Source organism: Cimex lectularius, unplaced genomic scaffold (genome assembly GCF_000648675.2).
Source record: "Cimex lectularius strain Harlan isolate CLEC.00 unplaced genomic scaffold, Clec_2.1 scaffold90, whole genome shotgun sequence".
Classification (NCBI taxonomy): domain Eukaryota; kingdom Metazoa; phylum Arthropoda; class Insecta; order Hemiptera; family Cimicidae; genus Cimex; species Cimex lectularius.
The window spans coordinates 1558921-1578271 of NW_019392684.1; positions in this window are offsets into that span (position 1 = coordinate 1558921).

Here is a 19351-nt window from a genome sequence, read left to right on the forward strand (position 1 = left end):
CGACCTAAACCATTGTGGCCACCGACTCTCCTTACCATATTCTTGAAAGAGAAACTGGAATATAAGACTTCAGCAATAAAGTTTTTAAATTTTCTTAAGTGAAAAACTCTACAAATTAGACAGTTGTGGTTGTAGTTAAGCGAAAACACCTTCCAAGACTTTATTGTGGCAAAGATTTATAGATTGTAATGGAAAATATTTCAAATAAATTGTCTTTATTTTATAAATATTAAAAACAGTTTTGGCTGCCTCTTCAACACCTGCATTATTTGTATCCTAGCCCAATATATGAGCAGTTATTTAAGAGCGATATTTACGTCACGATATTGTCCTCATTGCTGAGTCAGCCGATAGACTTAAAAAAATCCTAGAAGAGTTTTGCTGCTTATGGGATATGCAGGTTAACTATGTAAAATTATGCAGGTAAAATCAAAAATAATAATATTTAATAAAAAAGAAGGAAGGCGGGCTGCTAAAGGAAGATAGTTTTTAAAATGACGACTGAAAAGTAAAAGTAAGTTATTAGCAAAAATGGAGTGAATCAACTCCCACGAGGAATACCGAGTACTCTATGGTGACTGTCTGATATCTGGATAGTAAAAGCCTGTTATTAGCGAGAAAGGAATTGGTTCAACCCAGCCCGGGAATATCCAGTATTCCGCAGTAGTGAATGTGACGAGATATTTGTGATAAAGCGACGCATATTTTGGAGAGTCGATCATTTGTCAGGAATGGCTTGTCTTCTGAATTCGACATTGCGGCGATAATAAAGTAATCCAAGTCTTCACATTTCATAACAAATTTATTAACTAAAATCCAAAGAAAGGTATATCGAAGGCCCTAAACACTCCCTCTTTAAAGCACGTCATTCATAAAAATCTAATATCAACCGACCAGTCGGTATAAGTGTCAACCACTAACTCGAGACTACTGTTTTTGTAGCACCGGTTTATTGCCAAAACCTCCCCGCAGGGCACTATGTGGGGCTTCTTCCTCGTGCCGGCTGGTACCCTCTGGCTTCACTATATTGCTATCCTTTGGAAGGGATTATCGAGCGTCCAAAGAAGACACAAAATTTGTTACTTCGACCTCTCCACATCATCATCGGGGTGTAATATACTGCGCCTTTATAGATCTATTGTATCCCCCGTTCTCTGCCTAAAGCATATCGGTGAGTCATATTTCATCAAGAAACATGCTTAATAGACCTGGTTTCAGTGGTTGAAGCTCTTCTATGGTCACATTATACATCCCAAAACATTTCCCCCTGCGTGCTAATATAGCTCCGCAGTTTGTTAGTAAATGTGTTAGTGCCTCTTCTGCATCCTTGCAGAATCTACATGTGCCATCTTGATTGTTCCAGTTTTCTTTAAGTGTCCATTTAATCTGCAGTGTCCTGTTAGGAATCCTGTGAGGATTCGCAGTCTGTTCCTGCTTCCTTTGACACATTTTGTAATTTCTTTTCTTCCGAAATTTGTTAAGAAATTCTTGGATTGCCTATGTCCAATGAGTGAATTCCATTGTTCCTTCATTTTCTTTTTGTCTTTCTGCCTGAAAAACTCATTAATAGTGTGGGTTCCTATGCCACAGAAGGGTTCAGGTCCTGTCAGCAGTTTAGCAGCTCCTTGCCCTGCATGGTTGTCCGCTTTCTCGTTGCCTTCTACTCCCATGCGTGCTGAGACCCAGAAAAGGCTAACTTTGTTCTGTGTACCTAATATGTTTAATTTGGTTTTGCAGTTCAGCGCTATCCTTGAACTAATGATATTTGAGCTTAGTGCTTTGATGGCTGCTTGGCTATCTGACATGGGAGCTATGCTCTTGTTTTTGTACCCTTTATTCAGGTTGAGTTATGTAAATCTTTCGATTGCGTGAATCACAGCTTGGAAGATACTGCCATGGGTTCTGAGTATTTCGTTCCAGGACCGAATACTCCTGATCATCATTCTAATGGTTCAATCCAGTTAATATAATAATCCTTATAAAGTTTATTATTAATTTGTAACAGAAGAAGCAAGTAGATGTTCAAAGAAATAGTCTTCTCCTGTATATATATATANAATCTTTGAACAAGGGTATTGACGTCCTGTGTGTGTGAAATCTAGCGTGATGATTAGATAGAAAGGGTGGCCGGGCTGGCCTCCTCTCTCTCACTCTCTCTCTCTCTCTCTCTCTCTCTCTCTCTCTCTCTCTCTCACTCACTCTCTTGCCAACTCGTATAATCGCTGTCTTGGAAAATTGCCTTCTAATTCATTTGACGCTGGCGCAGAACAGAAGAGAGGCCTCCGGACAGATTGTAGCGGTCGAACCCTGACAAACAAGACTCCGAATTCAATTGTGCCCTGGCAATAAATCTCTCCGGCGGGTCTCCCGTAATTAGGCGAGCCTCACAGAGAGTTTCACCCTTTGGATTAATATTCAAGGACCTCCCTTGAAGGAGAGTTACTGATTAATTTAAACCTTGAGGCGCACTCATTCACCTCGCACCCCCTTCAATTCCACGGCTCGGCTATCCTTTTTAGTTGAAGAGCGCTAATTTTCCTGTTATACGTGTTTCTACTCGATCCCTCTACCACGTCCTAATTAAACCCAATCCCTCTGTCAACATTCTTTCGAGAAGTTACAACACATATTCAGGATGTACCCAAAAAAAATCCAGTTTTGAGTCTGTGCGTAATTTTATTTATAACTTATATTTATATATATTACATATTATATTTATTTATATATATATTATACTTATATATATATTTTATTTTATAACTTAACCTAATTGAAAATTAAATAATGGATATAAGCTATACAATCCTAAAATCTGGCATTCTATTCTATTTATGGTGTAACCAGATATTTTGTATATGTCTATATTGGATGTTTATTTTTGTGGAAAGTCTCGGAACACTTCAAAACTCTAAGAGACTATTTGGTTTTATTGCAAAATAGAAATAATTTGTTTATACTTAAGAGACGTTCTGTATACATTTAAACTGTCGGCCCGTACTAGACCGTTAAAGAACAATGAATGTCATTTATGAACGAAGTATCTAGAATAAATAGTAAGAGTCCAAAGTGAGTGCCATGAGGCAGAGAAAAAAAGCCAAGTTTTAAAAAGATGATGATTACATTTTAAGCAATTAGGGTCTATCACAACCTATGAACGTATTTAAGCAATGAACCTCTTACAATGCAGCTGAAAAGTTTAAAACTAAAATTTAAATAACATCTATTTTGTTTGACACCCAGACTCGCGATGTAGAAATATTTCATTAGACTGAAAAGTTGAACTTTTTTTCATAACCAAATTTTCTCAGAGAATGTGAATACACTAAATTATATACATACAATCTATTAAAACGGAAGTAGAAACACCTTATTCTACTTTAAGACTACACTTTTAGTTTCTGCTTAACCCATAGAAAGCTCTGATACCCAAATTAATAGCTCGTATCGTTCAAAATAAGTAAATTAAAAAAAATGTCATGTGTCTCTTACTCGTTGAAAAGAGGTTCAACCAACGAATTACATAAGTAATCCTGAAAATAAGTTAAATAAAAATCTGACGCTTTCAATGTGTTATACTATTTTAATATAAAATCGACTATATTAAATTTATTGGAATAGTGAATTAGGCCTGCTCACCTTAAAGTTTTGGAAAAATTCACTAGTTTCGTGGTCCACTTGACCAATTAATATATTACAATTAATTAAGGTTTTTAGTTGAGATAAAAAAAGTCAATGGCAGGAGCGGGATTCGAACCCACGATCTTCGGCTTGATACGCCGCTGCTCTACCACTTGAGCTATCGTGACCTCGATCCACTCGGACACTAACCTCAACCCAACGTTTTGAATTTTCCCTTTTATTTCCCATTTTTTGCCGTTTTTGAAATACTTAATTATATCAATTTATATTTCTTTATATCATTTTGCCCTGATGATGAACTTAAAAAAATCAAAATGTAGGCAGATAACCCATTTTTTACCCAGATTAAATCGAGAAATAGATTATTAGCAAATAAAAAAGGAGTCGATGAATATAACACTTTAAAAATCTCAAAGTGACCGAGCAAAACGTAAACCCGATCGGAATTTTTGTTTTTGGCGTACTCGTAGTACAAATTTGGCCCATCTTTTTCCATTGGCGCAATAATTAGCCTCATTTACTGAAAAATATCTTGAAAAATATCTGATGTCCGACTTAATAGAAGTGCTTCCTGTGAGATGATTAAATCAATTGTTCTTGGTTTTATCATTAAAATTGGCTAGATTCTAAGTCTTGTTATAATTTTAATTAGTCTAGAAAATATTTTGAGTGGGCGCAATGGAACTTTTGAGTAAATCAGATGATCAATATCTTTATAGATGTATCATGCTAATAAGTATATCCTTTTCTAAAAATCGGGGCTATTTTAAGGCATAGTATAACGTAAATGTTCAAAACGATAGCTTTTTTATCTTTCTGTTCTACATAAGCTACTTGAATTCAGGTATAAAATTTATTTTTCAATTCTATCAAATGGCAAGTCTGTCATTGTTTATATAAATAAAATTATTGTTACCACGCGTCGATCATTTCTTTTATGTAGTGCTTCAAAATGTTTGACAATTTATAGGGTACTACTGGGTAAAATTCGAATAAGGAAACCTTTAGTTTTTTTTCTCTTTTGTAATACAGCTGTCTCAACATAATCGACATGTTGATATCTGTCCTGACGTCTTTTAATGTATTAATCTTATAAATAATACATTTTTTCGTTATTATTATCTATCTTATCTAATATAGATTTTTTTTGTTGAATTTATTGTTTTAATGTGTTTAAAAAATATAAATCAGGATTTTGCGATGTTTCGGCGATACTGTGTCATTTTCCGATCATATATTTTGTCTGCTAATATTGTAAAAACAAAAGGGCTACAAACAAACTTACAGTAAATATTATTTTTTAGTTCAATTTAGAGCTGAAAGGTACAGATAAATGTATTAAAGAAAGGAAATATTTGTTGTTTACGTAAAAGAAGCGTACTTAACTTCAAGACTGGATAATATAGATTTTATAAAAAACACATAAATTTCTCGGAAGTAATTTCAAACGTCATTGGTGAAATAAGGGTTGCAAAAAGTTCAATTATGTTTTAGAGTGGGAGAGAAGTTATACTATTTGACGTAAAAGATGCCCGAGACAATAAAAGAAGAGAGAATTTCTTTCGTTTGTAAATCTTATAGAATTGGAAAATTCCTGTCAAAGAGTCAATACGTATCGCCTTTTACTGTGACCATATAACACCCGGGTTTGTAATAAGAGTTTTAATAACGTCGTGACTCCTGACCCAGGATTGGACATGTTTGTCGTCAAGGGGGCGGGGGTGTATAAATTTATACTTCCTTTATTAACTCCCCCATGTAAAAATCTCTGGGAGAAATTAATTGTTATCAGGTCAGAGGTCGTGTTATCCGATTGAACAATGGAGTTTTATATCCATACCAATATATTCATTGATTTCATTTCGGTTCCTATATTTCACAAGGATATTAAATTTTTACCAAGAGTTATAAATTGTAGATTGTCGGTTCAGAACACCAATAGCGCTGAATAAAATGACTAAACAGCAACTTTTGTATATTTTATTCCTGTGTAGCCTTTATTCAACACGATCATTCCAAGAAGGGAAGCCTGATTTGAAAAATCATATTGTTTCAATCTTTTTTACAAGATAAACAATTTCTACACAAAAACTACTGCAAATTTGGTATTTTAATAACCAATATTATTTGACGTTTTAGTATTTATTCTCTATAGACTTTATGTTAATTTATTGCAATGAATGTAATTTATTAGCGTGAAAAAAGGGGTTGCTTATTACCCCGCTCCGAGGAATATCGAGTACTCTGGGGGAGTAAATGTGGCTTTCTATCGAGTGTTGTACTTGTGTTAATTTATTGTAATGAAAGTAATTTATTAGAATTAATTAAGGTTTTTAGTTGAGATAAAAAAGTCAATGGCACGAGCAGGATTCGAACCCACGATCTTCGGCTTGATCCGCCGCTGCTCTACCACTTGAGCTATCATGACCTCGATCCACTCGGACGCCAACCTCCCATCTCAATTCGAATTCAAAAGGCGCGGTTGAGGTGAGCAGCGGCGTATCAAGCCGAAGTTCGTGGGTTCGAATCCCGCTCGTGCATTGACTTTTTTATCTGAACTAAAAACCTTACTTAATTTTAATATACTAATTGGTCAAGCGGACCACGAAATTAGTAAATGTAATTTATTAGCATGAATGGAAGGGGCTGCTTATAACCCCGCCCCGACGAATATCGAGTTCTCTGGGGTGTGTGTATGACGTCTGGAGAGTAAAAGTAATTTATTTGCGTGAAAGGAAGTGGTTTCTTCTTGTACCGCCCCGAGGAATATCGAGTACTCTGGGGGGAGTGAATGTGACCAGATGTGTATATATGTTTGTATGTTTTGTTTCTATTCTGTATTTGACTACCTGAGATACGACCGAGAGACTACCATTCTAGGATATTAACGTAGTATATATATTTGAAATCAGAGAGTCAGTAACCAGAATGAGACGCTCAATGGCTGCAGTTTAAAACAAAAAAATACGCACGAAAGAAGAGAAAAAGAAGGAAAACACCCAGAGGGCGGGCGATGACCTCAGCTGTTTGTCGGCCCATAAACTTCCCACTTTATCATTAGTACATTTATTTATTATAACTGTAAAGATGTCATACGGGCATCGGTGGCCGCAACGGTTTAGGCGTAGACCCGGCGCTCATCACTGTAATGTAAAGGTACCGTGTTCGAATCCAGCGGCCCTGCATTCGAACCCGACATTAGAAATGGGCTTTTTTTTTCAAAAGCACCGGAACCTTGAGAGTTTACATGATCTGTGCTATTGCGAACCTTCGTAAAAAATTTAAAATAAAAATATGTCATTAAGTTAATATTTTTTTAATTTTGATTGAGTCGTTTAAGGCATTTTTAGAAGTTGCCCAGGACAATACTATAATTTTTGTTCGTGCAGCTATTTGAGGTTTAATTGTAAATATTCTATTGATCCATAGTCGACATAGTATTTTCCTATCACTGAAGGATGTGGGTGCGTTATTATTAAATGTGTGAAGGTTAGTGACCGTTAATCGATAATTATTCAGAAATCGTGGGATGCGGTGTGATGTAGGTTTCAGAAAAATATTTTCTTTATCGTGCCAACGTTTCGATCTTTATTGAGCACTGAAGGTGTTCTCAATAAAGATCGAAACTTTGGCACGATAAAGAAAATGTTTTTCTGAAACATACATCACACCAGACCGCATCTCACGATTTCTGAATAGTTATTATTATAAACGTATTCACGATCTTTGCGTTAACGCTGTTAACTCTATTAGGTCCTGTTAGATCGAGAAAAATTATGACGTAGCCTTGTAAGAATCGGTTAGTTAACATTGCCCAATCTAACAGGTCAGGGCCTATGTTAGATGTTAGATAGAAAATGTAGCCACATTGAAATCCGTTAAGGCGTAGGTAACCAACATGGCAACGATGAATTTAACAGCTGTTATTTTATTCTCAAATACGCATTAATTAAATCAGACCAAAACAATTCTTTTGTTAATTTCTGACCTGTACTTATACTCTCATTCATAATAGATACATCCCATATTCTATAAAGTTTTAGGCTGTTAGACATTTTTGAGTGCATAGATAGCAATTTGAAAGAAAGAGTTGATTAACTTTCCTTTTTTATTAACTTCTGGCATGTTACAATTTAAAACAAAACTAAACCAAAACAAACAACAACAACAAGCCTTCAAGGACTGTTATTGCTTTATTTTTGGTTCTACCAATCTCGGAAAAATATACGTTTAACATGCTAAGAGGAGAAGGGGGCATTTACGATCTTACTGGACATTTCTCTATTCGATTAACACGAGTAAATATATTACAAACATCGTGAATACCCCTAATATCGACTTTTTCGAATTTAATATTAATTTACTTCAAGCGTTGACGTTCAAAACTAAAATTATATTTTGCAATTTTATTTTTTACTTTAAACCTATAAATAATTTTTTGGGAATATATATCTTTGTTTCAGTTTGTTGAATTGTTCTTAAATTGGTTTCACAGGATTAACTTTCCTTCACGTCCAACCCGTTTGTTCTATTTCGGCGACAAAATTATTTTTAAACGGCACCACTTCACATTTCACAAATGTGCCCTTCGGGACATGGAATCGGTTTCGATTCCGGTGTTTATGGAAATGAGACAATGCCATTTGAATAGCATAAATGCATTACATCCTTTCCGCCAACTTGCTGACAAAATTTTTCATTTCAGAACTGATTCATATTCATGCGTGTTGGAACATTATTAAATAGGTACCCGGCAACAGGGCTATACCGTTTGTCCATTCGTTGTCATTTGTTTCTACCACTTTTAAAAGGGAGGGTTTATGAGTTCTTGGTTTTTAAATTTATTAATAAAATGAAGCAGCTGGTTTGGATTTAATGAAGTCCTCTAGGTAAAATCTGTTCATAATAAATTCTGTCATTTTCATTCCGATTAATAATTCATCTCCAACGAAAAAAAAATTGTATTAGAAACATTTAAACTGAAAAGCGTGAGAAACCTTGTACAATTTGTAGTCCTAAATTAATTGAAAATTTATTTTACAGAAGAGTTGGATATGTCCTTCAAAATGTGTGCATGATTCAATTAAATTTAATGGAATTCTATCGGTCCTGTAGTCAGTGATTACAAAAATTGCCAAGCTAAATGATATTTTCTTTTATATCAACATATTTGTATACCACTCCATCACTTTTAGTTTACTTCGTTCGTTTATTTATTTTTAAGGGCAGCAACAAATAATCAGATATGAAATCTATCAACGGTAAAACCCGGCGTCCCGCTATGGTTCATTATTGGTACCATCCTGTATGTCATTTATACTGCTGATTTTTTATACAACCCGACATAATCATTACCACCCCTGGAAATGGCCATAATTCATCTAACATGAACACTAGCCAAGCAATCTCCAACACCAAACGATTTTGTCAAGAATATCTTTCGCCTTGCCATCCACTAACCATCAACAAAAAAAACCTACCGTTTTCCACATATGTCAGATACTTAGGACTATAATTCGACAACAGGCTGAAGTCGAATCCCCAGACAAGACTTAAGAGACGACAACTTAACCATCTTTGACAACTACGAAGACTTTTAGGACCGAAATCAATTATGAACAACACATATGTCACCTACATATGATATTATTGCGATCTCGGAATGGAACTGTGGGGTTTCGCCATGAGATCCAATATCTAGAGCATCTAATGTTATCAATCAAAAGCCCTGAGACAATTAATCAAAGTTTCTTACTACGTTTCTAACCTCACTATTCGCCCTCAACATCCCCTTTGTCGGCGAACCGATCCGATCCCACTTCCAAAAGTCTCACGCTAAATCTCGAGTCATACTTTTATCTACACTTTCTGAATCCAAGAATCCGTCATTTAATCATAGAACGATGGTCTTGTGACTTTGGTACCCTAAATCTCTAAAATTGAATTTGGCTACAATAAAGTCAATGTTGTGTTACGGAGAAAAATCATACAAGTGCATATTTCTAATATTACTTGATTGTTTAGGTTGCAAATATATTATATACTGAAAAAATTGTTAATTTTTATATTGCACTAATTTTCTAGGCTGAATTTGATGCACATTTTTCGATAGGTAAAATTGACTTTTACTGAGGTTAATTATTGTTCTTAACATACAATTAAATATTTCAAAACTTCTAAAAAACAAATAACCTATTTCAGTGTTTATTAGCCCCATGTTATAATATTTCTCAGCCACCGTCTCTTACTCTCTCTCTCCCTTTCTTCTATTTCTGCCTCGCTCTAAAAGTGCGCTCGCAAATTAAATATTTACATATTTACATTTAACATCTTTTAACATTAAATTACATTTGGCTCGCTCGTTCCGTGGTGTGTGCGTACGTTGTGTAAATAAGAAATACCACATTGCATAGCACGGGCATGGTTAGTTACGCAAAACCGGCCATTTGGTGGTTTTAAATAATAAAAGCGCTGTGAAAAGCTCTAAAATATTATAATTAGATTACCCTATGATTTTTTTATAATTATAAGTTATATTATTAAAATATTGTTAATTGAACAAGTTACAATGGTACATCCTTTAAAGGTTAATTCCGAAATCCGTCTTGTTAAAGGAAATGCCTTTTTATCTTTGTTTGTAATAAAGGCAATAATTTCAAAGCCTCATATATAAAAAAACTGCAGGTTGACTCTAACGATTTCTACCCGCCGGATGGTCATGTACTCCTTTGTTTTCATAAATAGCCGAACCGGCGTTTTTTACCCTGGGAGGCCAGGGTAGTAAAAAGCATAAGTGGTGGGATATGAGTAACTTTAGTGGGCCCGAGAAAGAAAGGGTAATCAGGGGCATCCATCTTAGTCCATGTGGGCCCAACGAGTGACTGATACCCAACATAGAGATCTACATATAATATTCTACCGGGCAAAGATAACTCGGCGGGAATAAAATAAGATGTTCTTCGCCTGACTGTTAGGTCATGAAACTTCCGAGTTTATTACAAACTGAGAAATATTTTACATATACTACAAAAATATCAAGAATGTATCAGTATATCTGCGGGTGTATTTAAATACAAACACAATAAAAATTTGTTTTGTGTTTTGGTCATAAACATCGGTGAAAAACAATCAATCAAAAACAACTACAAAAACGTTCTATCATTCTTATGTATGGGATATGATTGTTGCATGATTGATAAACATTATTATTTAATTAATCTTTATGTAAGGTATTGGTTGAAATGAAAAAGTCGATCGAACTCACGATAGCTTAAGTGGTTAGAGCAGCGGCGTATTGTGCCGAAGGTCTTGGGTTCGAATCCCGCTCGTCACACTAACTTTTCCATTTCAACCAACACCTTACATACAGATTAATTAATTGAAAGAAGTTATTTGGTCAATCGGACTACGAAATGTAATGGATTATCATATATGTGTGTTTCTTAGTAACCTGTTGTTTCATAATTTGTTGAAGTCGTGAAAAACATATTTTTCATTGTTTTGACTACGTTTCGACCTGACACCACAATTCCGCATAAAACCAATATGACACCACAAGAATAGCATCACAATGAGATAGCATCAAGCCCTGATGATGACCCGAATAAAGGTCGAAACGTCACCCTTATTCTTGACCGCTCCTCACGACTTCAACAAATTATTATTTAAAAATATTCATCATATTCTATAAACGGAGTATAAAACGATAACAAGCACCGTTGTAAATTGGTTTCTCACCGTTCTAAAATTGTCAGAATAAACAGCTTAGTTGAACTGATTGTTTACTAATCTTATTCGGCACTTGTTATTAAAATAAATTTTGTTAAATTATATCATTGTATTTATACTACCTGAATAGAATGATAAGCTTATAAAATTACACGAATATGTATTAATAATATATAATAATAATAATTTCTGCTTAATTAGGGAATTGATGATTTTAAGAAATTCTCTTTTGCTTCAATATCATTATTAATATGTACTGGTATTACTTTTCATTGCACACTATACAAGTACAATTAGTACGTTAATGTTATTTAATTAGTATGTTAATGTTATTTAAATTCCATTGAAAATGCTGATAAGATTTAACATGCGATTCTACCATACTAAAGCTGTTAGTGTAAAAGTGCGTTAAAGATTTTTCTCCCCGAAGAGACAAAGACCAGCCGTGAGAGTAATCTTTAATCGAATATGATCTATGGCGTACATCCCAATAAGAGAAAGAAATTGAAAAGAGTTTATTTCTGTTCATGATTTATAGTAAATTACAACGATAAATTTTGCAAGAGATCTTCATTGGTGGATAAGAAATGTTTTTTGAAAACAATAAGTTATAAATGTGACCGTTAATCGATAATTATTCAGAAATCGTGAGATGCGGTCTGGTGTGATGTAGGTTTCAGAAAAACATGTTCTTTATCGTGCCAACGTTTCGATCTTTCGATGATCTCAATAAAGATCGAAACGTTGGCACGATAAAGAAAATGTTTTTCTGAAACCTACATCACACCAGACCGCATCTCAAGATTTTTGAATAACAATAAGTTAGGTAGAAAAATTCAAGAGGTACTTTTTCATCTTCTTCATCGATAAAATGGACTGACAATTTTAATTCGACATGTCAGCATAAATGCAGTCCTAATTAAACCAGTTTTCAAAGAAAAACATTATGCAATGTTGAGTATTTGTAAATGCCAAAAGCAAACAGGCATGTTTTCTGGTCGAAAACTAATTTGCTTCTATCGATGAGTTAGAAGAAATTAAAAGAAAGTGTTAAAACAAGACGAAATATTCACGGTTTGAAAAACTAATCAACAAATGTTGTGTAGATTATTGGCCATTTTGTCCCAATAATTAACCATACAAATAACAGAACTAATATTATTTTCTGGTCAACTTTTATTGTTAAGTTATAAAAATGAGAAACAGGTGGATGACAGATTATAAACTATAAAGTGTAATTTCTTTGATGTTATTAGTTGTTGCTTATTGCATTGTATTTTATTTATGTTTTTCGAATCATAAACAATTCAGTCACCTTGACATAACTTTCGATTAAAACATATACTCCAGCGCAATAATATCGTAAAATAAATAAATAATGCCAAACATGAAAAATGGATGTCGTCAATTATCAGAATAATTATTACTAAATTAGATTAAATTTAATCTTCGGGATTTTTACATTAATCGTCGGATTGATATAATTTTAAAATAATATGTTTTATTATCATTGATATTTTTACGCTTGACTGTATTGCTCAGGTGTTTTTATGTTAATAGTTAATCTTTTTCAGTCTATCTCTTTCATTCTCCATTTCTCTATCTTTTTTCATTTTTTTCTTACGTTGTTATCCAACATTTCACTCTAATCTCTATTTTCTCTGTCTCTCTCTCTCTCTCCTACTTTCTCTTTCACTCTCTATCTCCCTCTTTTTCTTTCTTTATTTCTCGCTTACTTATTCATTCCCTCTCCACACTTCACTCGAACTCAAAATTTTTCTACCCATCTGTCTGTTAAATTATCCATATATTTAATCTATTATCTATATTTTAAGAGAGTTGGTGATTCTATGTGAATATCTGCTTATGTAATTGTCCAAAGAAGAACACAAAAAGTGTCTATTATTCACTTCCATATTCTCAAAATCTATTTGGTCTTTACAACAAACCTTTCTTCATTTTATTTTTTTTCAATACGCTCCAAATTGCAGCTAGTACTTTGTAATAATAGGTAATCGTTAGCTAGACAAAACTAAATTTTGTGACGTAATTTAACATGATTTTTTGATTAAAAAAATATTTATATTTTAGGTGTGTTTAAAAAAATAACTCATGTTGGTTGTTATTAGTAGTACTGTACGAAATGAAAAATGAATCGTTCCAATACGATTAAGGGTGTTGGAAAAAGAGGTAGGAAAAGTTGAAACGATGTGTTCAAGATGGAATTTTTCCCGTAGCCATACAATTTACCCAAAAAATTCTATATATCAATTTTTTTTAAATGTTAATAGACGATGTTTCAGTTTGAAAGGTACTTTTTAGCTCAAAATATACAAAAAGGAGAGTTTCCAAAGGGCAAAAGAGATGCCAAATTGTATGTTCATCAAGATACCCCAGATGATTGATTTTGATTAACATATTCAATAAAATATATTGGAAACAGTTTTAAAGCAAGATACCTCACAAGGCCAGTTTACTGCTCTGCAAAAGATGATAGTTTCATATAATAAAAGGCTTTGTTTTGTTCGAAAACAATCGCTGCCTTCCTAAAGATTTTAATTTTAATAAACTTTTATATTTAATAATTTAAACAAAGGATATACGTTTTATAGAAGAATACAGATTTCCTTTGATACTTTACTATTTTAGTCGTGTTTTTGAAATATTTTCTGTTGTCACTTTCTTTCTCTCGCTGATTAGAACTTTTCATAGATGCCAATTGTTCTATCTATCAATCTATAGGTACGTTATGATAATTTACTATTGGAAAACATCAACGGTAAATGTGAACTTTTTTTTTACGCATGTTTAAATCATAATCATTCTCTATCAAAAACCTTTTATCTACTTTTATCATTATCTATCAGTCTGTAAATCTTTGATTCACATTTTCGGTCACATGCTCTCTTTCATTAATTTCTGATTTCATCCTGTTTATTTATTGTTAATATATTCTTTTTATTTAATTATGTATCAAAATTTTTAACATTTTACCTGTCACACACACTCAGCTCCCTTTTTACATTTACCTATCTCCATACTGCATCTGTTTATTTATCTATGTATACTGCTCAAAAATGAATAGGGATATAGAGTTGTAGTGCGCCGAAGAGTAAACCTAAAACAGGGGATTTTTACAATGCCTCAGTTCGTGCTTCCTTCCGGGCAGTTTGGAGGAGGCGGTGTAATGGTCTCGGATGGAATTTACCCTGGAGGAAGAACTGGACTCCATATTGTTGAAGGCAACCTCACCACAGTCCGTTATGGACAAGAAAGTATCGAGGAATTCATCCATTAAACCAGAGATCTCAATTGCAGGGATTTTCGCTTTCTAAATGACAATGCCAGACCTCATAAGGGCAGAGCTATTCTTCAATGTTTAGAAAACTCGGGAATTTTCCATCTGCCCATTCCCCATTGTCTCCAGACCTCAATCCAACCGAGCACAGGTGGGATGCTTTTCGATCACCATCCGCAGCCAGTTGACCTGCAACAACTGAGTGCAGCGTTGCGACATCTATTAAGTGAAATTCCTTATGAAATTAGTGACAACATTATTAACAGAATGCCTAACAGGTGCACAGAGGTCTTAGCTAACAGCGTATATTATAATGTTTTTGTAATCTGTACAGTGGAATAGGCAACATGCATACTGAAGAGTTTAACAGGCGAAATCTATGCAAGTGTGGTCAGAAGCTGCCATGGCCCCTCAAAAATTGGAATTTTATTGTGGGGCGAACTAATAACAGGCTATGTGCTACTGGTGCGATTCTACCACTTTCTAGATTCCATTTTTCATAATGGTTTTGGCAATCTACGTCTGCTTCCACATTGGAGTTTAGACTCTCTCGGTTACAATACACTATTTGTGGGCTTTTTTTCTATCTCAGATTCGTTATGTTGTCCAAATCAATGGGTGAGGCATTGGCTGGCTATATTTATTATGACAGTATTAATTGGTAAAAAAATATTGTATCCAATAAACAAAATTATACAATTAAAACTCAAATTTTTTATTTTTCAAAATCCCTTAATTGAATTTTTGTTCAGAACAAAAGAATAATGCCTAATAAATTTTAATGGAATTTGTAATAAAAATAAAATAAAAATGCTAGGAAAAATAAATACTACAAAGTTGGATATATACCTATTCATTTTTGAGCAGTTTTTATATGCCTAATATATACTAATTTATAGGATGGTATGAATATTCCATTCCTGTTATACTGAGTTTTATTGCTCGTTTTTAGCGTTTTCTTGCTTAAATATGCAATATGAAAATAATTCTATGGTTATTAAAATTTGTTACTTGTCGACAAATGACTTAAATGTTTATGACGTGTGATATTTAATTTGCCTACACATATTTTAGTTATAATATGCTGTACCTTCGAATAGTTGAACATTTTTCTCTTTCCTCTAAACTAAATTAAAAGGGAAATACAAGCGACAAATTTCAGTTAAACCATTAGCAAATAGCATTAGAGTCCTCCGTTTTATGGGGTAGAAAAATTTCCGAGTAAATAGAATACAGAGGTAGACTGTAATTGTATGGAGAGTGTAGGGGTCAGCGATAACGATGTCTGATGTCTCCCTGGGATGTGCTCGGCCGGCAGATAAGGTGCGTCCCCATTGCTAAGTTAATAACCCTGTCTCCACCGAGCCCCTATCTCTCAAAGGGTAATGGCGTTAAACTCGACCGGCCTAAAACAGACCGACGACGATCTCGACCCCACTATTTGTTCAGGGGAATACAGTTAAAATAAAGTGCTGAAAATATAGGAGTAAATTTTTTCTCCCAACAAGTACAGCAGTCGTTCAGGACTTGATATTTAATGACAAACTTAATATTTAACTATGTCCCACTTTGTCTTATAAGTTTAAAACATCCAAAAAACACAATAAATGTTACTTATACAGTCAATTAATTAATCTTTTTATGTAAGGTTTTTGGTTGAAATGAAAAAGCTACTGCCACGAGCGGGATTCAAACCCACGACCTTCGGCTAAATACGCCGCTGCTCTACCACTTGAGCTATAGTGACTTCGATCCACTCGGACACCAACTCCCCATCTAAACCTACAACCTTTCCAATTTTCCCTCCTTTTTGCTATTTATCCCATTCGATGAAAAGGAAAACCTATACTACTCGATTGATTCATTAAATGAGTCCAAGTTTTATTTAATCTGATTTTTTAAACTTTCTTGCAAAATACTGACAGCATTTTTTATCGACAAGTAACACAAGAAAGTGATTTTTAGTTCTTATATTTCAAAAAAGTAAGAACGATTTTCGGGATATAGCCTTGGTAAACAATTCAGTGAAAATCATCACTGATATTCTGCTCTCAAGATTGAATCTCTAAGCTGAATCATACGACGTTTTCCCAGAGAAACAGTTGAGCTTTCGGAAGGGAAAAATCTTTCTATGATGCAGTTCTTCATTTTCTCTCGTCAGCGATTAATATACAACTTAGACTACCCCAGTAAAGTTTACATTGTTTTCGTTGAACTGCCGAAAGCGTTCGATTAATTTTCACACTCTAAATTTTACGGCAAACTTTAAAATCTGTAAATCAGCTCAAAATTTATAAGAATATTAAAAGCTTCTTACTCGCAAGCGAAAGTAATCATAGAGGCTGATGGTAAATAAGTCCTCGTAAGAAATATAAAAAAAACTTTCCCGCTTTGTTCATTGCAGACATGATAAAAAATTTTCTACAGTAAAGGAGTTGAACGCATATACATTGACATCATAAACGACTTATGCAACGACGTGTTTAACATCTGATGAGATAGCCATTGCTACATGCTAATGGCATGATTCTCAATTGAAATTAAAATTGTTTAAGTATTATTGTAAAATGAATGACCTCGAGGTTAATACACTGAAATCGACAAATCTCCTATTTCAAAAAAAAAAAAAAATAAAAAAAAAAATAATAATAATAATAAGGCAAATATCGAACCATTTACATATAATAATGCTCCTATTGATCAATTCAATGATTTATTTAGGCGTGCTTCTATGGAAAAATTTTTCAGACCGCTTCCCATTTGGTTGCAAAAGGCTGTGCTACGATTCCCAGAGTTTTAATATACTGGAATCTCTCAGATCCGATTGTTGGAAACATAAAATGATTCTCTTCTATTTCTTATCTCGTCTGTTGTATTATCTTCTCTTGTGGCCATTTTACTGAATTGAGAATAGTACACGTAAAATTTTTAAATTACTTATAACACCTCTCGCAAAGTGCTCCATCGGAGAACTAAAATGTTGAAAAGAGTTCTAAATTTTTGGCAAAAACCTGATGAAAAAGCTATTTATTAGACTGTATTTGTTAAAAGACAATTAAAACATTCCTTTTAGATTGTTTCCTCATCTACACAAAACTCTTATTTAAATAGGATCACAAGAGTTATGGCAAAAGCTATGCCCTAATATCCCATTCAAAAACGACGCATAAAACCTAACTGAAAGATTGAAAAAGCGTAGTATATCTGCTGACATTGAAGCACTAATGAACTCAAAAAATAATTATCATTATATATTATTAAATACCTAATAATAGAAACCTTTGTCTTACCAAATATATTAAAAAAATAACAAAACAAACTTCGCCTATTCTGCCAATTAAAATTGATCAGTACTAAGAAATACGTTTTGTACTTTAAAAGGAAAAATATTAATTTACTCCTGACATAAAATGTATTACATGTTTTATCTGCAACATAGCACGTGAACATACTTTCTATTTGAATGCCCTATGTTGAGCACCTTAAGATCCACCTTGACGTCGACCTTCCAGCAACCCAAAATATGTCGGATTTTTTAGACATAAGCCATGTCAATCATGTTTATTAGACTACACAGAATCTTTAAATACTATTGTAAAGCTCTTAAAGTTAAGATATAAAATAAATATTGTGAGAGTCGTATGTTTGTAAATAGTGGGGAGACGCTATCGCTTAATAAAAATAATTATTTTTGTGAGGATAGTTACAACGGTGTGATACAATTATTCAGAAATAAGAACGGAACAGAACCTCTCTATGTTTATTATAAAAAGACAAAAAAATTCTTTAAACAAAAAAGTATCTTATCAAAATTTTAACGTTTAAACATTTTAACAAGAATAATGTAACCATATAAAAGTAAAAAATAGACAAAGTAAATAAGGATAGGAAATTTAAAAGGAAATATTGAGTCACGGCAAAAGGTCCAGTAACACCTTCCCTCGGTTTTTCTCCAACTTAACCTCCCGCCATTTTGTGTGATAAGCGATAGCGTCTCCCCACTATTTACAAACATACGATCCTCACAATATGATATTGGAATACCAATAAATTTGTAAAATGTAATTTTAAATTATCATTTGCAAGCCAGCCATGTCCGGTGTATACAGGGTGAGTCATTTTTTGACGCACCATTGGAAAATCAACGTGGGTGCGTTTAAATCTGACTCAAGGCCTATTTCCTTTGATTAATACTTTAATAAAAGAAACTGAGTCAATTTTCAACCTTAATCAAATTAATTTGTGAAGAATTTTTTTTATTATTTTTACATTGTGTTTGAATAATGTTTTAACAATATTGGTTTTGTTTATTTTCCTTCCAACCTACTAAAACTAATTTGTAACGAATGTTGCATCGAAAAGTGAGTCGCCTATTTTTTGGTACGAGACTAACAAAATAAAATGTGCCGAGTCACCAACGTTGATTTTCCTATGGTGCACCGAAAATTGACCCACTTCCTTTTTTTAATGTTAAAATCAAAAGAAATAGGCCACGAGTCAGATTTAAACGCACCCGCGTTTATTTTCCAATGGTGCGTCAAAAAAATGACTCACCCTGTATATTACATTAATTTACCATATCCTTCGCCGATGATACAGCCGTACTATCCTCCAATTCCGATCCTGCGGTTGCTTCGGAAGATCTGCAGGAACATATATCATGTATAGCAGATTGGTGTAGACAAT